The following is a 21,574-nucleotide window of genomic DNA, read 5'->3' on the forward strand; positions in this document are numbered from 1 at the left end:
CTGAGACCCTCAAAATTCTCCCCAGGACTCCAAAACCCCCCCTGGGACTCCCAAAATTCCCTTCGGGACCCCAAAACTTCCACTGGGACCCGCCAAATTCCCATCAGGGTCCCCAAAATTCTTTCTGGGACCCCCCAAAAACTTCGTGAGACCCCAAAATTCCATTCAGAACCCCAAAACCTCCCCCAGGACCCCCAAAATTCTACCCGGGACCCCCAAAATTCCTCCCAAAAACCCTCCCCAGGACCCCCAAAATTCTCCCCAGGACTCCAATACCCCCCCGGGACACCCAAAATTCCCTTCAGGACACCAAAACACCCCCTGGGACTTCCAAAATTCCCTTTGGGACCCCAAAACCCCCCCCGGGACCCCCAAAATTTCCATCAGGGTCCTTGAAATTCCTCCTGGGAGACCCAAAACCCCACTGAGACCCCCAAAATTCCCTTTGGGACCCCAAAACCCCCCGCCCGGGAGCCCCAAAATTCTCATCAGGGTCCCCAAAATTCTTTCTGGGACCCCCAAAAACTTTGTGAGACTCCAAAATTCCCTTCAGGACCCCAAACCCACCTCCTGGGACTCCCAAAATTCCCTTCAGGACAACAAAACCCCCCCTGGGACTCCCAAAATTCCCTTTGGGACCACAAAACCCCCCCTGGGACCCCCAAATTTCCCTTCAGGACCCTTGTGGGAACTCATAATGTCTCTCAGACATTTTTAGTGGTTCCAGGCCTTGGTCAGAAGCATTTGGGACCCTGGCAGGCAGCTGAAAAACAGCTGTGATTTTGAGTTTGAGCCATGGAATGATTTACCAACTTTGGAGGTGGAACAAGCAATCACAAAAGGTTAGATAGTATAGTAAAAGTAATTACAAAGTAGAGGGGAAATTTTTTTAGTATTGTACAGGGGGGTTTTAGCACCTGTACAGGGGGGTTTTCACTTTGTACATGGAGGTCAGAAGTTCTAAGATGGAGGAAAGTGGGCTGATCCTGTTCTTCCTCCTTCTTTTTCCTTACCTCCATGTTCTTGGTGATGTTGGCACTCACAGATTGGTTTAGAGTAGAAAAACACTTGGCAACATAGGTAGTAGGTACTGGAGAATAATTGTAAACATGTAATACATAATATATCTTATAAAAGATAGCAGCAGCCCTGGGTGGGGGGAGAGATGAAGAAGACAGCAGATAGAGAGGATGTCAGGGTGTGTGTGTGCCTCTGCCCAGGCCGCTGATCAAACAGCCGCAGTCCAAGAACATAATCTGTTAGATAACTAGCGATAAACTGCCTTGAGACCGAACAGCTAAAGCCTGCGGAGTTTTTCTTTGGAAGCACGGGTTGGAGGAGGAATTTCACCACCATATGAGACCCCAGAGAAAGGCTGGGGTTCTCACAAACCCCAAATTCCTCCTGGGACCCCCCACGAACTCCCAGAGACCCCCAAAATTCCCTTCGGGACCCCAAACCCCCCCCAGGACCCTCAAAATTCTAGTCGGGACCCCCAAAATTCCTCCCAAAAACCCCCTGAGACCATCAAAATTGCCTTCGGGACTCCAAAACCCCTCCTGGAATGCCCAGAATTCCATTTGGGACCCCAAAACCCCCCCTAGGGCCTCCAAAATTCCCATCAGGGTCCCCGAAATCCCTCCTGGGACCCCCCAAGATTACTTGAGACCCCAAATTTCCCTTCAGGACTCCAAAATTTCTACTGGAACCCCCCAAAAACTCCCAGAGACCCCCAAAATTCCCTTCAGAACCCCAAACCCTCCCCAGGACCCACAAAATTCCACTCGGGACCCCCAAAATTCTACTCAAAAACCCCCTGAGACCCTCAAAATTCTCCCCAGGACTCCAAAACTCCCCCTGGGATGCCCAAAATTCCCTTTGGGACCCCAAACCCCCCCCTGGGACCCCCAAAATTCTCATCAAGGTCCCCAAAATTCCTTCTGGGATCCCCCAAAAACCCCTGAGACCCTAAAATTCCCTTCCGAAACCCAAAATCTCCCCCAGGACCCCCAAAATTCTACTCGGGACCACCAAAATTTCTCCCAAAAACCCCTGAGACCCTCAAAATTTTCCCCAGGACTCCAAAACCCCCCCGGGAGGCCCAAAATTCCCTTCAGGACCCCAAAACCCCCCTGGGACTTCCAAATTTCCCTTTAGGACCCCTGAAATTCCTCCTGGGACCCCAAAAACTCCCTGAGAACCCCCCAAAAACCTCTCCAGGACCTCAAAACCACCCCGGGACCCCCAAAATTCCCATCAGGATCCCCAAAATTCCTCCTGGGACCCCCCCAAAACTCCCTGAGACCCCAAAATTCCCTTCAGGACCCCCAAACCCCCCATGGGACCCCCAAAATTCCCTTCGGGACCCCAGAACACCCCCTGGACCCCCAAAATTCTACTCGTCACCCCAAAACACCTTCTGGGACCTCCAAATTTCTCTTTAGGACCCCTGAAATTTTTCCTGGTTCCCCAAAAACTCCCTGAGACCCCCCCAAAAACCTCTCCAGGACCTCAAAACACCCCCTGGGACCCCCAAAATTCCCATCAAGGTCCCCAAAATTTCTTCTGGGACCCCCCAAAAACTCTCTGAGACCCCCTAAATTCCCTTCATGACTCCCCAAAAACCCCCTGACACCCCAAAAATTCCTCCTGGGATGCTGCAAAGACCTTCCAGAGCCCCCCAGGACCCCCCCAATTTTGGGTCCCCCCCCAATTCGGGGTTCCCCCCGATTTTTAGGTCCCCAGGCTGGTGGCTCATGAGGACGACCCCAACTCAGACCCCGAACGCCCCCCGGATTCAGCCCTCCATGTGTCCTTGGTATCAGAGGCTGGAATTGCAGAGTTGCCACTTTACCCCCAGACGTAATTTTTGATGTGGTTGTGCCACTTGAACAGTATTTGAAATCTGTTTGTGCTCTTGCAGCAGCATTTCCGAACCACAATGGAAATTTAGCCCTTCTGCCTGGGGCTGCTCACAGAATCGTGGAATCCCAGAAGGGTTTGGATGGGAAGGCACCTTTATTTAAAGCTCGTCCCGTTCCACCCCTGCCATGGGCAGGGACACCTTCCACCATGCCAGGGTGCTCCAAGCCCTGTCCAGCCTGGCCTTGGACACTTCCAGGGATCCGGGGGCAGCCACAGCTTCTGTGGGCAACCTGTGCTGGACAGCAGCTTTGAAAGGCAGAGTGAAGTACAGCTGTGATTTTTGTGCTGCCCCTAACTTTGTATTGCCTGGCAAATGTGCCTTTGGAGTTTTTTGGGGTTTTTTGGGTTTTTTTTTTTTAGTTTTTTTGGGTGGTTTTTTTTTTAAATTTTTGTGACTAAAAAGCTACCTTGTGTTCCTGGAATGTTGCATTCTACCTCTGTTGTTTTCCCAGTCAGTCTGGATCCTCTGCTTACATTTTTTCCTTCACTTATTAGATGTCATGGATGTGCTGGCTGTTCTGATGGAGGGCAGTGATGGCTTAGATGAAGGAATTGGGTTCTCTTTAAATGAAGACGTGATTATCCAAACATTTCCCTTCAGTGCTGTTGTCCCTGCTGCATGAGCAGCCAGGAATATGCTGTTGTTTCAGTCTGAAAATGGAACAGGTACAGGTTTTTTTTTATGTTTTATGTGTCATTTCTAGCAGTGGAGTGAAAGCAGCATCACTTCTACCCTCTTGTAATAATTTTTTACCATTTATCATTTTTTACCTTGAGGCATTTTATTATCTTCCCTGCAAGCAGCAGGAGGTGCAGATTCACGATGCTTTGTGCTCAGGAGGGGCATTGAAGCTCTGTAGGTGCTTCTGCCCTTTTTCCCTGACCCTGAAGAGAAGGGACACTGTCCCTGCATGGACAGTCTTGGTGTGGAAGTAGCTGGCCTCAGTAACAGCGTTTTAAGGGCAGAGCGTGGCGATCAGGAGAGGAAGGTGGTTCCCGTGCCTGTGGGCAGCTCTTCCTGAGAGCAGGGAGAGGGGACTGCCTTGTTAAGTAGGAAGTGGGTGCGTTTCCCAAGGAAAACTTCAGAAATTAAGCTCCAGGGGCAAACACTGTGAGGTTCTACCACCTCCTTGAGGACATCCTTAAAACTACAGGGGCATCAGGAGGGCTTGGAGCAGGACTGGCCAACCCCAGAGCACCTCACGAAGCCCTCTGTGTGTCTGTGGCAGTCGAGTAGCACCTGGGGGGTGCTGAAAGTCCCAGTTCTGAGAGAAAATTCTGTTTAACTCGTACACGTTGGCTGGGTGTGTCCCCCCAGTACAGCTCGGTTCTTCTCTGAGGCGGTGCCTGGCAGGGTCTCTCCCTGTTAAGGGCTGGGCGTGTTTTTGGCACAACACAGTGAAGGTGGATTATTTGCTTAAGCAAGAGCTGATGATGTCTGGAGGGTTTTTCAGGTACCTCAGCGGCCAGGAGCACCTGTCTAGGTCACTAGGAACACTTTTTGATCTCGATCAGTTCTTTTCTGCGTGAGGCTCTGTCGGCTGCTGGCAAGGCCCAAAGTAAGGAAGGTTGCCCCAGTGTCCGTGCTCATGTCAATAGTTTAATTTATTTGGCTTTTCTAGGAGCAGACATCGTGGAGGACCTTGGTGCTGTTTTCACTGGCCTCCTGCACTCTCTGAGAGAACCCCTTGCTCCCTGCGTGACGTTCCAGCTCTGTGACAAAGCTGATAAGTATCCTCAGCTCTACCAGTTTAACCAATACTATAGACTCTGGATGCCCAAGCAGTCCCAGGCACCTGTGGTATGGAATCCCTGAAGTCACTGAATTCTTGAGCCAGTATTCCTATAAAATCCTCGCAGTCGACAGAGGTAACATTTCCATCAGAAACAGCGTTTTTATTGAGGAGGTAATTCTGCATCTCTTGTTGATTGTGCTGGGGACACACGTTTGCTCCAGGGCTTTTCTCTGATGACACAAGAGGTCTCTGTGGTGTTTGGGAGGCGATGCCAGGGCTCAGGGCTCATACAGAAACTCCTCACCGGGCACAGCAGAGCCTGGTGTGTGCTGTGGCCTCTGTTTACAGCGCCCGGAGTTCCCCCAGGTGGGTGAAGGATCACAGGCCCCTGGGCTGGGTTTGGTGAGTTTTTCTCAGCTCAGCAGTGTGAACACTCCAGATGCCCCTGGGGACACTGCTGGACAGCATCCATCCGCTCTCTCCATCCACTCATTTGTACCCAGGAATGTAGGAAACTCTGACTGGGGACGGGCAGTAGTTCTGAAAATCATGCCCTAGCCTTTTTCTTCAGGAACGAACCAAGCGAGTGCCCTGAAACCAGCGGAGCAGCTGCAGGGGCTGAAGGGAACAGAAAGGGCTCCCCGGCACCTTTTGCCTCCGTTCTCTGCCATTCCCCAAAAGGCGTCGCAGTCCCTGAAGAGGTGTTTGTCATGCAGCCTGCCAAAATAAAGACCTGTAAAATCCTAGCTCTGCCTTTTGTTTAACGTGTTCTTACTTCCTATTTATGTCATCACAGAAAGCAAGGAAAGAAGAAATGTGTCTGGTTCCCACTATTGCTCCGTGCAGGCATTTTTAAAGGCTGCTGTACTTCTGTTCTCTTTTTCCACTCCAAGCTTGACTTTTCCCCTCCTTTTTTGAGGTCTGCTGCTTTGGGTGTCCCAGGCAGGGCTGGGTTCCTCTGCAGGGGTCTTAGGAGTTGGTGCAGATTCTGCTTTTTCCGAAGGTGTATCAAAGTGTGCCGGCAAAAGGACTGTTTTCTCCAGGGGAAAGCTTTCTCTCAAAGACCATCAATGCATGTATGTGTTTTAATCGTGTAACCAGGTGGATTAAGAAAAGCCGACACCTGTAGCAGATTTTTGTTGGATCTGTGTCTGTGAGAAGTCGGCTGTGTGCTGGAGAGGGAGAAACCAAGAGACGCTGTTGGAGAGTGGATACAGTGCCAGGTGTGAGCTGTTAGCAGGATGAGGGCTCAGAGCAGCCACAGGTGTGAGCTGTTAAGTTGATGAGGGCTCAGAGCAGCCACAGGTGTGAGCTGTCAGGATGATGATGAGGGGCGGGGTCCCTCCGGGGGGAGGTTAATTAAGGGCGAGGCTGTGCCCCAGCCCGTTTTCGCATGGAGCTGCTGGAGAAGAGGAGTTTATGGGGAGCTCCCGGGACTGTCTCATGGAAGGACGGTGAGTGCTTTGGACTCGGTCCGGGGGATCACCTGGACACATCCTTTGCCACTTTCCCTGGGAAAAAAAACTCAGTAGTCCAGGTTCCTGATGTCAGTTTGTAGGGCTCCCTTGGGACTATCAGGGCAGCACAAGGTTGAGGTGAGGACAACTTAGGTGTGGGGACCATCATTCGATATAAGGACTTTTTGCTGTCAGTCCCAGCCCAGTGTGGGGGGCCCCTGGGCACATCCTTTTTCCATTTTCCCTGGGAAAGAAAACTCAGCAGTCCAGGTTCCTGATGTCAGTTTGTAGGGCTCCCTTGGGTCTATCAGGGCAGCACAAGTTTGAGGTGGGGACAACTTCGGTGTGGGGTCCATCCTTCGATATAAGGATTTTTTGCAGTCAGGGCCAGGGGCCCCTGGGCACATCCTTTTTCCATTTTCCCTGGGAAAGAAAACTCAGCAGTCCAGGTTCCTGATGTCAGTTTGTAGGGCTCTCTTGGGTCTATCAGGGCAGCACAAGTTTGAGGTGGGGACAACTTCGGTGTGGGGTACATCCTTCGATATAAGGATTTTTTGTAGTGAGGCCCCAGCCCAGGGCCAGGGGCCCCTGGGCACATCCTTTTTCCATTTTCCCTGGGAAAGAAAACTCAGCAGTCCAGGTTCCTGATGTCAGTTTGTAGGGCTCCCTTGGGTCTATCAGGGCAGCACAAGTTTGAGGTGGGGACAACTTCGGTGTGGGGTCCATCCTTCGATATAAGGATTTTTTGCAGTCAGGTTATGGGGCCCAGGGCCAGGGTCCCCTGGGCACAACCTTTTTCCATTTTCCCTGGGAAAGAAAACTCAGCAGTCCAGGTTCCTGATGTCAGTTTGTAGGGCTCCCTTGGGTCTATCAGGGCAGCACAAGTTTGAGGTGGGGACAACTTCGGTGTGGGCTCCATCCTTCGATATAAGGATTTTTTGCAGTCAGGGCCAGGGGCCCCTGGGCACATCCTTTTTCCATTTTCCCTGGGAAAGAAAACTCAGCAGTCCAGGTTCCTGATGTCAGTTTGTAGGGCTCCCTTGGGTCTATCAGGGCAGCACAAGTTTGAGGTGGGGACAACTTCGGTGTGGGGTCCATCCTTCGATATAAGGATTTTTTGCAGTCAGGGCCAGGGGCCCCTGGGCACAACCTTTTTCCATTTTCCCTGGGAAAGAAAACTCAGCAGTCCAGGTTCCTGATGTCAGTTTGTAGGGCTCCCTTGGGTCTATCAGGGCAGCACAAGTTTGAGGTGGGGACAACTTCGGTGTGGGGTCCATCCTTCGATATAAGGATTTTTTGTAGTGAGGCCCCAGCCCAGGGCCAGGGGCCCCTGGGCACATCCTTTTTCCATTTTCCCTGGGAAAGAAAACTCAGCAGTCCAGGTTCCTGATGTCAGTTTGTAGGGCTCCCTTGGGTCTATCAGGGCAGCACAAGTTTGAGGTGGGGACAACTTCGGTGTGGGGTCCATCCTTCGATATAAGGATTTTTTGCAGTCAGGGCCAGGGGCCCCTGGGCACATCCTTTTTCCATTTTCCCTGGGAAAGAAAACTCAGCAGTCCAGGTTCCTGATATCAGTTTGTAGGGCTCCCTTGGGTGTATCAGGGCAGCACAAGTTTGAGGTGGGGACAACTTCAGTGTGGGCTCCATCCTTCGATATAAGGATTTTTTGCAGTGTGGCCCCAGCCCATGGCCAGGGGCCCCTGGGCACATCCTTTTTCCATTTTCCTTGGGAAAGAAAACTCAGCAGTCCAGGTTCCTGATGTCAGTTTGTAGGGCTCCCTTGGGTCTATCAGGGCAGCACAAGTTTGAGGTGGGGACAACTTTGGTGTGGGCTCCATCCTTCGATATAAGGATTTTTTGCCGTGAGGCCCCAGCCCAGGGCCAGGGGCCCCTGGGCACATCCTTTTTCCATTTTCCCTGGGAAAGAAAACTCAGCAGTCCAGGTTCCTGATGTCAGTTTGTAGGGCTCCCTTGGGTCTATCAGGGCAGCACAGTTTTGAGGTGGGGACAACTTCGGTGTGGGGTCCATCCTTCGATATAAGGATTTTTTGCAGTCAGGGTATGGGGCCCAGGGCCAGGGGCCCCTGGGCACATCCTTTTTCCATTTTCCCTGGGAAAGAAAACTCAGCAGTCCAGGTTCCTGATGTCAGTTTGTAGGGCTCCCTTGGGTGTATCAGGGCAGCACAAGTTTGAGGTGGGGACAACTTCGGTGTGGGGTCCATCTTTCGATATAAGGATTTTTTGCAGTCAGGGCCAGGGGCCCCTGGGCACATCCTTTTTCCATTTTCCCTGGGAAAGAAAACTCAGCAGTCCAGGTTCCTGATGTCAGTTTGTGGGGCTCCCTTGGGTCTATCAGGGCAGCACAAGTTTGAGGTGGGGACAACTTCGGTGTGGGCTCCATCCTTCGATATAAGGATTTTTTGTAGTGAGGCCCCAGCCCAGGACCAGGCGCCCCTGGGCACATTCTTTTTCCATTTTCCCTGGGAAAGAAAACTCAGCAGTCCAGGTTCCTGATGTCAGTTTGTAGGGCTCCCTTGGGTCTATCAGGGCAGCACAAGTTTGAGGTGGGGACAACTTCGGTGTGGGCTCCATCTTTCGATATAAGGATTTTATGCAGTCAGGGCCAGGGGCCCCTGGGCATAACCTTTTTCCATTTTCCCTGGGAAAGAAAACTCAGCAGTCCAGGTTCCTGATGTCAGTTTGTAGGGCTCCCTTGGGTCTATCAGGGCAGCACAAGTTTGAGGTGGGGACAACTTTGGTTTGGGCTCCATCCTTCGATATAAGGATTTTTTGCCGTGAGGTCCCTGCACAGGGCCAGGGTCCCTGGGCACATCCTTTTTCCATTTTCCCTGGGAAAGAAAACTCAGCAGTCCAGGTTCCTGATGTCAGTTTGTAGGGCTCCCTTGGGTCTATCAGGGCAGCACAAGTTTGAGGTGGGGACAACTTCGGTGTGGGCTCCATCCTTCGATATAAGGAGTTTTTGCAGTCAGGGCCAGGGGCCCAGGGCCAGGGGCCCCTGGGCACATCCTTTTTCCATTTTCCCTGGGAAAGAAAACTCAGCAGTCCAGGTTCCTGATGTCAGTTTGTAGGGCTCCCTTGGGTCTATCAGGGCAGCACAAGTTTGAGGTGGGGACAACTTCGGTGTGGGGTCCATCCTTCGATATAAGGATTTTTTGTAGTGAGGCCCCAGCCCAGGGCCAGGGGCCCCTGGGCACATCCTTTTTCCATTTTCCCTGGGAAAGAAAACTCAGCAGTCCAGGTTCCTGATGTCAGTTTGTAGGGCTCCCTTGGGTCTATCAGGGCAGCACAAGTTTGAGGTGGGGACAACTTCGGTGTGGGGTCCATCCTTCGATATAAGGATTTTTTGCAGTCAGGGCCAGGGGCCCCTGGGCACATCCTTTTTCCATTTTCCCTGGGAAAGAAAACTCAGCAGTCCAGGTTCCTGATGTCAGTTTGTAGGGCTCTCTTGGGTCTATCAGGGCAGCACAAGTTTGAGGTGGGGACAACTTCGGTGTGGGGTACATCCTTCGATATAAGGATTTTTTGTAGTGAGGCCCCAGCCCAGGGCCAGGGGCCCCTGGGCACATCCTTTTTCCATTTTCCCTGGGAAAGAAAACTCAGCAGTCCAGGTTCCTGATGTCAGTTTGTAGGGCTCCCTTGGGTCTATCAGGGCAGCACAAGTTTGAGGTGGGGACAACTTCGGTGTGGGGTCCATCCTTCGATATAAGGATTTTTTGCAGTCAGGGCCAGGGGCCCCTGGGCACATCCTTTTTCCATTTTCCCTGGGAAAGAAAACTCAGCAGTCCAGGTTCCTGATGTCAGTTTGTAGGGCTCCCTTGGGTCTATCAGGGCAGCACAAGTTTGAGGTGGGGACAACTTCGGTGTGGGGTCCATCCTTCGATATAAGGATTCTTTGCAGTCAGGGCCAGGGGCCCCTGGGCACATCCTTTTTCCATTTTCCCTGGGAAAGAAAACTCAGCAGTCCAGGTTCCTGATGTCAGTTTGTAGGGCTCCCTTGGGTCTATCAGGGCAGCACAAGTTTGAGGTGGGGACAACTTTGGTGTGGGCTCCATCCTTCGATATAAGGATTTTTTCCCGTGAGGTCCCTGCACAGGGCCACGGGCCCCTGGGCACATCCTTTTTCCATTTTCCCTGGGAAAGAAAACTCAGCAGTCCAGGTTCCTGATGTCAGTTTGTAGGGCTCCCTTGGGTCTATCAGGGCAGCACAAGTTTGAGGTGGGGACAACTTCGGTGTGGGCTCCATCCTTCGATATAAGGATTTTTTGCAGTCAGGGCCAGGGGCCCCTGGGCACATCCTTTTTCCATTTTCCCTGGGAAAGAAAACTCAGCAGTCCAGGTTCCTGATGTCAGTTTGTAGGGCTCCCTTGGGTCTATCAGGGCAGCACAAGTTTGAGGTGGGGACAACTTCGGTGTGGGGTCCATCCTTTGATATAAGGATTTTTTGCAGTCAGGGTATGGGGCCCAGGGCCAGGGGCCCCTGGGCACATCCTTTTTCCATTTTCCCTGGGAAAGAAAACTCAGCAGTCCAGGTTCCTGATGTCAGTTTGTAGGGCTCCCTTGGGTCTATCAGGGCAGCACAAGTTTGAGGTGGGGACAACTTCGGTGTGGGGTCCATCCTTCGATATAAGGATTTTTTGCAGTGAGGCCCAAGCCCAGGGCCAGGGGCCCCTGGGCACATCCTTTTTCCATTTTCCCTGGGAAAGAAAACTCAGCAGTCCAGGTTCCTGATGTCAGTTTGTAGGGCTCCCTTGGGTGTATCAGGGCAGCACAAGATTGAGGAGGGGAAAACTTTGGTGTGGGGTCCATCCTTCGATATAAGGATTTTTTGCAGTCAGGGCCAGGGGCCCCTGGGCACATCCTTTTTCCATTTTCCCTGGGAAAGAAAACTCAGCAGTCCAGGTTCCTGATGTCAGTTTGTAGGGCTCCCTTGGGTCTATCAGGGCAGCACAAGTTTGAGATGGGGACAACTTCGGTGTGGGGTCCATCCTTCGATATAAGGATTTTTTGCAGTCAGGGCCAGGGGCCCCTGGGCACATCCTTTTTCCATTTTCCCTGGGAAAGAAAACTCAGCAGTCCAGGTTCCTGATGTCAGTTTGTAGGGCTCCCTTGGGTCTATCAGGGCAGCACAAGTTTGAGGTGGGGACAACTTCGGTGTGGGGTCCATCCTTCGATATAAGGATTTTTTGCAGTCAGGGTATGGGGCCCAGGGCCAGGGGCCCCTGGGCACATCCTTTTTCCATTTTCCCTGGGAAAGAAAACTCAGCAGTCCAGGTTCCTGATGTCAGTTTGTAGGGCTCCCTTGGGTCTATCAGGGCAGCACAAGTTTGAGGTGGGGACAACTTCGGTCTGGGGTCCATCCTTCGATATAAGGATTTTTTGCAGTCAGGGCCAGGGGCCCCTGGGCACATCCTTTTTCCATTTTCCCTGGGAAAGAAAACTCAGCAGTCCAGGTTCCTGATGTCAGTTTGTAGGGCTCCCTTGGGTGTATCAGGGCAGCACAAGTTTGAGGTGGGGACAACTTCGGTGTGGGCTCCATCCTTCGATATAAGGATTTTTTGTAGTAAGGCCCCAGCCCAGGGCCAGGGGCCCCTGGGCACATCCTTTTTCCATTTTCCCTGGGAAAGAAAACTCAGCAGTCCAGGTTCCTGATGTCAGTTTGTAGGGCTCCCTTGGGTCTATCAGGGCAGCACAAGTTTGAGGAGGGGACAACTTTGGTGTGGGGTCCATCCTTCGATATAAGGATTTTTTGCAGTCAGGGCCAGGGGCCCCTGGGCACATCCTTTTTCCATTTTCCCTGGGAAAGAAAACTCAGCAGTCCAGGTTCCTGATGTCAGTTTGTAGGGCTCCCTTGGGTCTATCAGGGCAGCACAAGTTTGAGGTGGGGACAACTTCGGTGTGGGCTCCATCCTTCGATATAAGGATTTTTTGCAGTGTGGCCCCAGCCCATGGCCAGGGGCCCCTGGGCACATCCTTTTTCCATTTTCCCTGGGAAAGAAAACTCAGCAGTCCAGGTTCCTGATGTCAGTTTGTAGGGCTCCCTTGGGTCTATCAGGGCAGCACAAGTTTGAGGTGGGGACAACTTCGGTGTGGGGTCCATCCTTCGATATAAGGATTTTTTGCAGTCAGGGCCAGGGGCCCCTGGGCACATCCTTTTTCCATTTTCCCTGGGAAAGAAAACTCAGCAGTCCAGGTTCCTGATGTCAGTTTGTAGGGCTCCCTTGGGTCTATCAGGGCAGCACAAGTTTGAGGTGGGGACAACTTCGGTGTGGGGTCCATCCTTCGATATATGGATTTTTGGTAGTGAGGCCCCAGCCCAGGACCAGGCGCCCCTGGGCACATCCTTTTTCCATTTTCCCTGGGAAAGAAAACTCAGCAGTCCAGGTTCCTGATGTCAGTTTGTAGGGCTCCCTTGGGTCCATCAGGGCAGCACAAGTTTGAGGTGGGGACAACTTCGGTGTGGGGTCCATCCTTCGATATAAGGATTTTTTGCAGTCAGGGCCAGGGGCCCCTGGGCACATCCTTTTTCCATTTTCCCTGGGAAAGAAAACTCAGCAGTCCAGGTTCCTGATGTCAGTTTGTAGGGCTCCCTTGGGTCTATCAGGGCAGCACAAGTTTGAGGTGGGGACAACTTCGGTGTGGGGTCCATCCTTCGATATAAGGATTTTTTGTAGTGAGGCCCCTGCCCAGGGCCAGGGGCCCCTGGGCACATCCTTTTTCCATTTTCCCTGGGAAAGAAAACTCAGCAGTCCAGGTTCCTGATGTCAGTTTGTAGGGCTCCCTTGGGTCTATCAGGGCAGCACAAGTTTGAGGTGGGGAGAACTTTGGTGTGGGGTACATCCTTCGATATAAGGATTTTTTGCAGTCAGGGCCAGGGGCCCCTGGGCACATCCTTTTTCCATTTTCCCTGGGAAAGAAAACTCAGCAGTCCAGGTTCCTGATGTCAGTTTGTAGGGCTCCCTTGGGTCTATCAGGGCAGCACAAGTTTGAGGTGGGGACAACTTCGGTGTGGGGTCCATCCTTCGATATAAGGATTTTTTGTAGTGAGGCCCCAGCCCAGGGCCAGGGGCCCCTGGGCGCATCCTTTTTCCATTTTCCCTGGGAAAGAAAACTCAGCAGTCCAGGTTCCTGATGTCAGTTTGTAGGGCTCCCTTGGGTCTATCAGGGCAGCACAAGTTTGAGGTGGGGACAACTTCGGTGTGGGGTCCATCCTTCGATATAAGGATTTTTTGCAGTCAGGGCCAGGGGCCCCTGGGCACATCCTTTTTCCATTTTCCCTGGGAAAGAAAACTCAGCAGTCCAGGTTCCTGATGTCAGTTTGTAGGGCTCCCTTGGGTCTATCAGGGCAGCACAAGTTTGAGGTGGGGACAACTTCGGTGTGGGGTCCATCCTTCGAAATAAGGATTTTTTGTAGTGAGGCCCCAGCCCAGGACCAGGCGCCCCTGGGCACATCCTTTTTCCATTTTCCCTGGGAAAGAAAACTCAGCAGTCCAGGTTCCTGATGTCAGTTTGTAGGGCTCCCTTGGGTCTATCAGGGCAGCACAAGTTTGAGGTGGGGACAACTTCGGTGTGGGCTCCATCCTTCGATATAAGGATTTTTTGCAGTCAGGGCCAGGGGCCCCTGGGCACATCCTTTTTCCATTTTCCCTGGGAAAGAAAACTCAGCAGTCCAGGTTCCTGATGTCAGTTTGTAGGGCTCCCTTGGGTCTATCAGGGCAGCACAAGTTTGAGGTGGGGACAACTTTAATGTGGGGTCCATCCTTCGATATAAGGATTCTTTGCAGTCAGGGCCAGGGGCCCCTGGGCACATCCTTTTTCCATTTTCCCTGGGAAAGAAAACTCAGCAGTCCAGGTTCCTGATGTCAGTTTGTAGGGCTCCCTTGGGTGTATCACGGCAGCACAAGTATGAGATGGGGACAACTTCGGTGTGGGCTCCATCCTTCGATATAAGGATTTTTTGCCGTGAGGTCCCTGCACAGGGCCAGGGGCCCCTGGGCACATCCTTTTTCCATTTTCCCTGGGAAAGAAAACTCAGCAGTCCAGGTTCCTGATGTCAGTTTGTAGGGCTCCCTTGGGTCTATCAGGGCAGCACAAGTTTGAGGTGGGGACAACTTCGGTGTGGGGTCCATCCTTCGATATAAGGATTTTTTGCAGTCAGGGTATGGGGCCCAGGGCCAGGGGCCCCTGGGCACATCCTTTTTCCATTTTCCCTGGGAAAGAAAACTCAGCAGTCCAGGTTCCTGATGTCAGTTTGTAGGGCTCCCTTGGGTCTATCAGGGCAGCACAAGTTTGAGGTGGGGACAACTTCGGTGTGGGGTCCATCCTTCGATATAAGGATTTTTTGCAGTCAGGGCCAGGGGCCCCTGGGCACATCCTTTTTCCATTTTCCCTGGGAAAGAAAACTCAGCAGTCCAGGTTCCTGATGTCAGTTTGTAGGGCTCCCTTGGGTCTATCAGGGCAGCACAAGTTTGAGGTGGGGACAACTTCGGTGTGGGGTCCATCCTTCGATATAAGGATTTTTTGTAGTGAGGCCCCAGCCCAGGCCAGGGGCCCCTGGGCGCATCCTTTTTCCATTTTCCCTGGGAAAGAAAACTCAGCAGTCCAGGTTCCTGATGTCAGTTTGTAGGGCTCCCTTGGGTCTATCAGGGCAGCACAAGTTTGAGGTGGGGAGAACTTTGGTGTGGGGTCCATCCTTCGATATAAGGATTTTTTGCAGTCAGGGCCAGGGGCCCCTGGGCACATCCTTTTTCCATTTTCCCTGGGAAAGAAAACTCAGCAGTCCAGGTTCCTGATGTCAGTTTGTAGGGCTCCCTTGGGTCTATCAGGGCAGCACAAGTTTGAGGTGGGGACAACTTCGGTGTGGGGTCCATCCTTCGATATAAGGATTTTCTGCAGTCAGGGCCAGGGACCCCTGGGCACATCCTTTTTCCATTTTCCCTGGGAAAGAAAACTCAGCAGTCCAGGTTCCTGATGTCAGTTTGTAGGGCTCCCTTGGGTCTATCAGGGCAGCACAAGTTTGAGGTGGGGACAACTTCGGTGTGGGGTCCATCCTTCGATATAAGGATTTTTTGCAGTCAGGGCCAGGGGCCCCTGGGCACATCCTTTTTCCATTTTCCCTGGGAAAGAAAACTCAGCAGTCCAGGTTCCTGATGTCAGTTTGTAGGGCTCCCTTGGGTCTATCAGGGCAGCACAAGTTTGAGGTGGGGACAACTTCGGTGTGGGCTCCATCCTTCGATATAAGGATTTTTTGCCGTGAGGTCCCTGCACAGGGCCACGGGCCCCTGGGCACATCCTTTTTCCATTTTCCCTGGGAAAGAAAACTCAGCAGTCCAGGTTCCTGATGTCAGTTTGTAGGGCTCCCTTGGGTCTATCAGGGCAGCACAAGTTTGAGGTGGGGACAACTTCGGTGTGGGGTCCATCCTTCGATATAAGGATTTTTTGCAGTCAGGGCCAGGGGCCCCTGGGCACATCCTTTTTCCATTTTCCCTGGGAAAGAAAACTCAGCAGTCCAGGTTCCTGATGTCAGTTTGTAGGGCTCCCTTGGGTCTATCAGGGCAGCACAAGTTTGAGGTGGGGACAACTTCGGTGTGGGGCCCATCCTTTGATATAAGGATTTTTTGCAGTCAAGGTATGGGGCCCAGGGCCAGGGGCCCCTGGGCACATCCTTTTTCCATTTTCCCTGGGAAAGAAAACTCAGCAGTCCAGGTTCCTGATGTCAGTTTGTAGGGCTCCCTTGGGTCTATCAGGGCAGCACAAGTTTGAGGTGGGGACAACTTCGGTGTGGGGTCCATCCTTCGATATAAGGATTTTTTGTAGTGAGGCCCCAGCCCAGGGCCAGGGGCCCCTGGGCACATCCTTTTTCCATTTTCCCTGGGAAAGAAAACTCAGCAGTCCAGGTTCCTGATGTCAGTTTGTAGGGCTCCCTTGGGTCTATCAGGGCAGCACAAGTTTGAGGTGGGGACAACTTCGGTGTGGGCTCCATCCTTCGATATAAGGATTTTTTGCAGTCAGGGCCAGGGGCCCCTGGGCACATCCTTTTTCCATTTTCCCTGGGAAAGAAAACTCAGCAGTCCAGGTTCCTGATGTCAGTTTGTAGGGCTCCCTTGGGTCTATCAGGGCAGCACAAGTTTGAGGTGGGGACAACTTTGGTGTGGGCTCCATCCTTCGATATAAGGATTTTTTCCCGTGAGGTCCCTGCACAGGGCCACGGGCCCCTGGGCACATCCTTTTTCCATTTTCCCTGGGAAAGAAAACTCAGCAGTCCAGGTTCCTGATGTCAGTTTGTAGGGCTCCCTTGGGTCTATCAGGGCAGCACAAGTTTGAGGTGGGGACAACTTCGGTGTGGGGTCCATCCTTCGATATAAGGATTTTTTGCAGTCAGGGCCAGGGGCCCCTGGGCACATCCTTTTTCCATTTTCCCTGGGAAAGAAAACTCAGCAGTCCAGGTTCCTGATGTCAGTTTGTAGGGCTCCCTTGGGTCTATCAGGGCAGCACAAGTTTGAGGTGGGGACAACTTCGGTGTGGGGTCCATCCTTCGATATAACGATTTTTTGTAGTGAGGCCCCAGCCCAGGGCCAGGGGCCCCTGGGCACATCCTTTTTCCATTTTCCCTGGGAAAGAAAACTCAGCAGTCCAGGTTCCTGATGTCAGTTTGTAGGGCTCCCTTGGGTCTATCAGGGCAGCACAAGTTTGAGGTGGGGACAACTTTGGTGTGGGCTCCATCCTTCGATATAAGGATTTTTTCCCGTGAGGTCCCTGCACAGGGCCACGGGCCCCTGGGCACATCCTTTTTCCATTTTCCCTGGGAAAGAAAACTCAGCAGTCCAGGTTCCTGATGTCAGTTTGTAGGGCTCCCTTGGGTCTATCAGGGCAGCACAAGTTTGAGGTGGGGACAACTTCGGTGTGGGGTCCATCCTTCGATATAAGGATTTTTTGCAGTCAGGTTATGGGGCCCAGGGCCAGGGTCCCCTGGGCACAACCTTTTTCCATTTTCCCTGGGAAAGAAAACTCAGCAGTCCAGGTTCCTGATGTCAGTTTGTAGGGCTCCCTTGGGTCTATCAGGGCAGCACAAGTTTGAGGTGGGGACAACTTCGGTGTGGGCTCCATCCTTCGATATAAGGATTTTTTGCAGTGAGGCCCAAACCCAGGGCCAGGGGCCCCTGGGCACATCCTTTTTCCATTTTCCCTGGGAAAGAAAACTCAGCAGTCCAGGTTCCTGATGTCAGTTTGTAGGGCTCCCTTGGGTCTATCAGGGCAGCACAAGTTTGAGGTGGGGAGAACTTTGGTGTGGGGTCCATCCTTCGATATAAGGATTTTTTGTAGTGAGGCCCCAGCCCAGGGCCAGGGGCCCCTGGGCGCATCCTTTTTCCATTTTCCCTGGGAAAGAAAACTCAGCAGTCCAGGTTCCTGATGTCAGTTTGTAGGGCTCCCTTGGGTCTATCAGGGCAGCACAAGTTTGAGGTGGGGACAACTTCGGTGTGGGGTCCATCCTTCGATATAAGGATTTTTTGCAGTCAGGGCCAGGGGCCCCTGGGCACATCCTTTTTCCATTTTCCCTGGGAAAGAAAACTCAGCAGTCCAGGTTCCTGATGTCAGTTTGTAGGGCTCCCTTGGGTCTATCAGGGCAGCACAAGTTTGAGGTGGGGACAACTTCGGTGTGGGGTCCATCCTTCGATTTAAGGATTTTTTGTAGTGAGGCCCCAGCCCAGGACCAGGCGCCCCTGGGCACATCCTTTTTCCATTTTCCCTGGGAAAGAAAACTCAGCAGTCCAGGTTCCTGATGTCAGTTTGTAGGGCTCCCTTGGGTCTATCAGGGCAGCACAAGTTTGAGGTGGGGACAACTTCGGTGTGGGGTCCATCCTTCGATATAAGGATTTTTTGCAGTCAGGGCCAGGGGCCCCTGGGCACATCCTTTTTCCATTTTCCCTGGGAAAGAAAACTCAGCAGTCCAGGTTCCTGATGTCAGTTTGTAGGGCTCCCTTGGGTCTATCAGGGCAGCACAAGTTTGAGGTGGGGACAACTTCGGTGTGGGGTCCATCCTTCGATATAAGGATTTTTTGTAGTGAGGCCCCAGCCCAGGCCAGGGGCCCCTGGGCGCATCCTTTTTCCATTTTCCCTGGGAAAGAAAACTCAGCAGTCCAGGTTCCTGATGTCAGTTTGTAGGGCTCCCTTGGGTCTATCAGGGCAGCACAAGTTTGAGGTGGGGACAACTTCCGTGTGGGGTCCATCCTTCGATATAAGGATTTTTTGCAGTCAGGGCCAGGGGCCCCTGGGCACATCCTTTTTCCATTTTCCCTGGGAAAGAAAACTCAGCAGTCCAGGTTCCTGATGTCAGTTTGTAGGGCTCCCTTGGGTCTATCAGGGCAGCACAAGTTTGAGGTGGGGACAACTTCGGTGTGGGCTCCATCCTTCGATATAAGGATTTTTTTTAGTGAGGCCCCAGCCCAGGACCAGGCGCCCCTGGGCACATCCTTTTTCCATTTTCCCTGGGAAAGAAAACTCAGCAGTCCAGGTTCCTGATGTCAGTTTGTAGGGCTCCCTTGGGTCTATCAGGGCAGCACAAGTTTGAGGTGGGGACAACTTCGGTGTGGGCTCCATCCTTCGATATAAGGATTTTTTGCAGTCAGGGCCAGGGGCCCCTGGGCACATCCTTTTTCCATTTTCCCTGGGAAAGAAAACTCAGCAGTCCAGGTTCCTGATGTCAGTTTGTAGGGCTCCCTTGGGTGTATCACGGCAGCACAAGTTTGAGGTGGGGACAACTTCGGTGTGGGGTCCATCCTTCGATATAAGGATTTTTTGTAGTGAGGCCCCAGCCCAGGGCCAGGGGCCCCTGGGCACATCCTTTTTCCATTTTCCCTGGGAAAGAAAACTCAGCAGTCCAGGTTCCTGATGTCAGTTTGTAGGGCTCCCTTGGGTCTATCAGGGCAGCACAAGTTTGAGGTGGGGACAACTTCGGTGTGGGGTCCATCCTTCGATATAAGGATTTTTTGCCGTGAGGTCCCTGCACAGGGCCAGGGGCCCCTGGGCACATCCTTTTTCCATTTTCCCTGGGAAAGAAAACTCAGCAGTCCAGGTTCCTGATGTCAGTTTGTAGGGCTCCCTTGGGTCTATCAGGGCAGCACAAGTTTGAGGTGGGGACAACTTCGGTGTGGGGTCCATCCTTCGATATAAGGATTTTTTGTAGTGAGGCCCCAGCCCAGGGCCAGGGGCCCCTGGGCACATCCTTTTTCCATTTTCCCTGGGAAAGAAAACTCAGCAGTCCAGGTTCCTGATGTCAGTTTGTAGGGCTCCCTTGGGTCTATCAGGGCAGCACAAGTTTGAGGAGGGGACAACTTTGGTGTGGGGTCCATCCTTCGATATAAGGATTTTTTGCAGTCAGGGCCAGGGGCCCCTGGGCACATCCTTTTTCCATTTTCCCTGGGAAAGAAAACTCAGCAGTCCAGGTTCCTGATGTCAGTTTGTAGGGCTCCCTTGGGTCTATCAGGGCAGCACAAGTTTGAGGTGGGGACAACTTTGGTGTGGGCTCCATCCTTCGATATAAGGATTTTTTGCCGTGAGGTCCCTGCACAGGGCCAGGGGCCCCTGGGCACATCCTTTTTCCATTTTCCCTGGGAAAGAAAACTCAGCAGTCCAGGTTCCTGATGTCAGTTTGTAGGGCTCCCTTGGGTCTATCAGGGCAGCACAAGTTTGAGGTGGGGACAACTTCGGTGTGGGCTCCATCCTTCGATATAAGGATTTTTTGCAGTCAGGGCCAGGGGCCCCTGGGCACATCCTTTTTCCATTTTCCCTGGGAAAGAAAACTCAGCAGTCCAGGTTCCTGATGTCAGTTTGTAGGGCTCCCTTGGGTCTATCAGGGCAGCACAAGTTTGAGGTGGGGACAACTTCCGTGTGGGGTCCATCCTTTGATATAAGGATTTTTTGCAGTCAGGGTATGGGGCCCAGGGCCAGGGGCCCCTGGGCACATCCTTTTTCCATTTTCCCTGGGAAAGAAAACTCAGCAGTCCAGGTTCCTGATGTCAGTTTGTAGGGCTCCCTTGGGTCTATCAGGGCAGCACAAGTTTGAGGTGGGGACAACTTCGGTGTGGGGTCCATCCTTCGATATAAGGATTTTTTGCAGTGAGGCCCAAGCCCAGGGCCAGGGGCCCCTGGGCACATCCTTTTTCCATTTTCCCTGGGAAAGAAAACTCAGCAGTCCAGGTTCCTGATGTCAGTTTGTAGGGCTCCCTTGGGTGTATCAGGGCAGCACAAGTTTGAGGAGGGGACAACTTTGGTGTGGGGTCCATCCTTCGATATAAGGATTTTTTGCAGTCAGGGCCAGGGGCCCCTGGGCACATCCTTTTTCCATTTTCCCTGGGAAAGAAAACTCAGCAGTCCAGGTTCCTGATGTCAGTTTGTAGGGCTCCCTTGGGTCTATCAGGGCAGCACAAGTTTGAGGTGGGGACAACTTCGGTGTGGGCTCCATCCTTCGATATAAGGATTTTTTGCAGTCAGGGTATGGGGCCCAGGGCCAGGGGCCCCTGGGCACATCCTTTTTCCATTTTCCCTGGGAAAGAAAACTCAGCAGTCCAGGTTCCTGATGTCAGTTTGTAGGGCTCCCTTGGGTCTATCAGGGCAGCACAAGTTTGAGGTGGGGACAACTTCGGTCTGGGGTCCATCCTTCGATATAAGGATTTTTTGCAGTCAGGGCCAGGGGCCCCTGGGCACATCCTTTTTCCATTTTCCCTGGGAAAGAAAACTCAGCAGTCCAGGTTCCTGATGTCAGTTTGTAGGGCTCCCTTGGGTCTATCAGGGCAGCACAAGTTTGAGGTGGGGACAACTTCGGTGTGGGCTCCATCCTTCGATATAAGGATTTTTTGTAGTGAGGCCCCAGCCCAGGGCCAGGGGCCCCTGGGCACATCCTTTTTCCATTTTCCCTGGGAAAGAAAACTCAGCAGTCCAGGTTCCTGATGTCAGTTTGTAGGGCTCCCTTGGGTCTATCAGGGCAGCACAAGTTTGAGGAGGGGACAACTTTGGTGTGGGGTCCATCCTTCGATATAAGGATTTTTTGCAGTCAGGGCCAGGGGCCCCTGGGCACATCCTTTTTCCATTTTCCCTGGGAAAGAAAACTCAGCAGTCCAGGTTCCTGATGTCAGTTTGTAGGGCTCCCTTGGGTCTATCAGGGCAGCACAAGTTTGAGGTGGGGACAACTTCGGTGTGGGGTCCATCCTTCGATATAAGGATTTTTTGCAGTGTGGCCCCAGCCCATGGCCAGGGGCCCCTGGGCACATCCTTTTTCCATTTTCCCTGGGAAAGAAAACTCAGCAGTCCAGGTTCCTGATGTCAGTTTGTAGGGCTCCCTTGGGTCTATCAGGGCAGCACAAGTTTGAGATGGGGACAACTTCGGTGTGGGGTCCATCCTTCGATATAAGGATTTTTTGCAGTCAGGGCCAGGGGCCCCTG

Source organism: Lonchura striata, chromosome 26 (assembly GCF_050655825.1).
Source record: "Lonchura striata isolate lonStrDom1 chromosome 26, ASM5065582v1, whole genome shotgun sequence".
In the NCBI taxonomy this organism is placed as follows: Eukaryota; Metazoa; Chordata; class Aves; order Passeriformes; family Estrildidae; genus Lonchura; species Lonchura striata.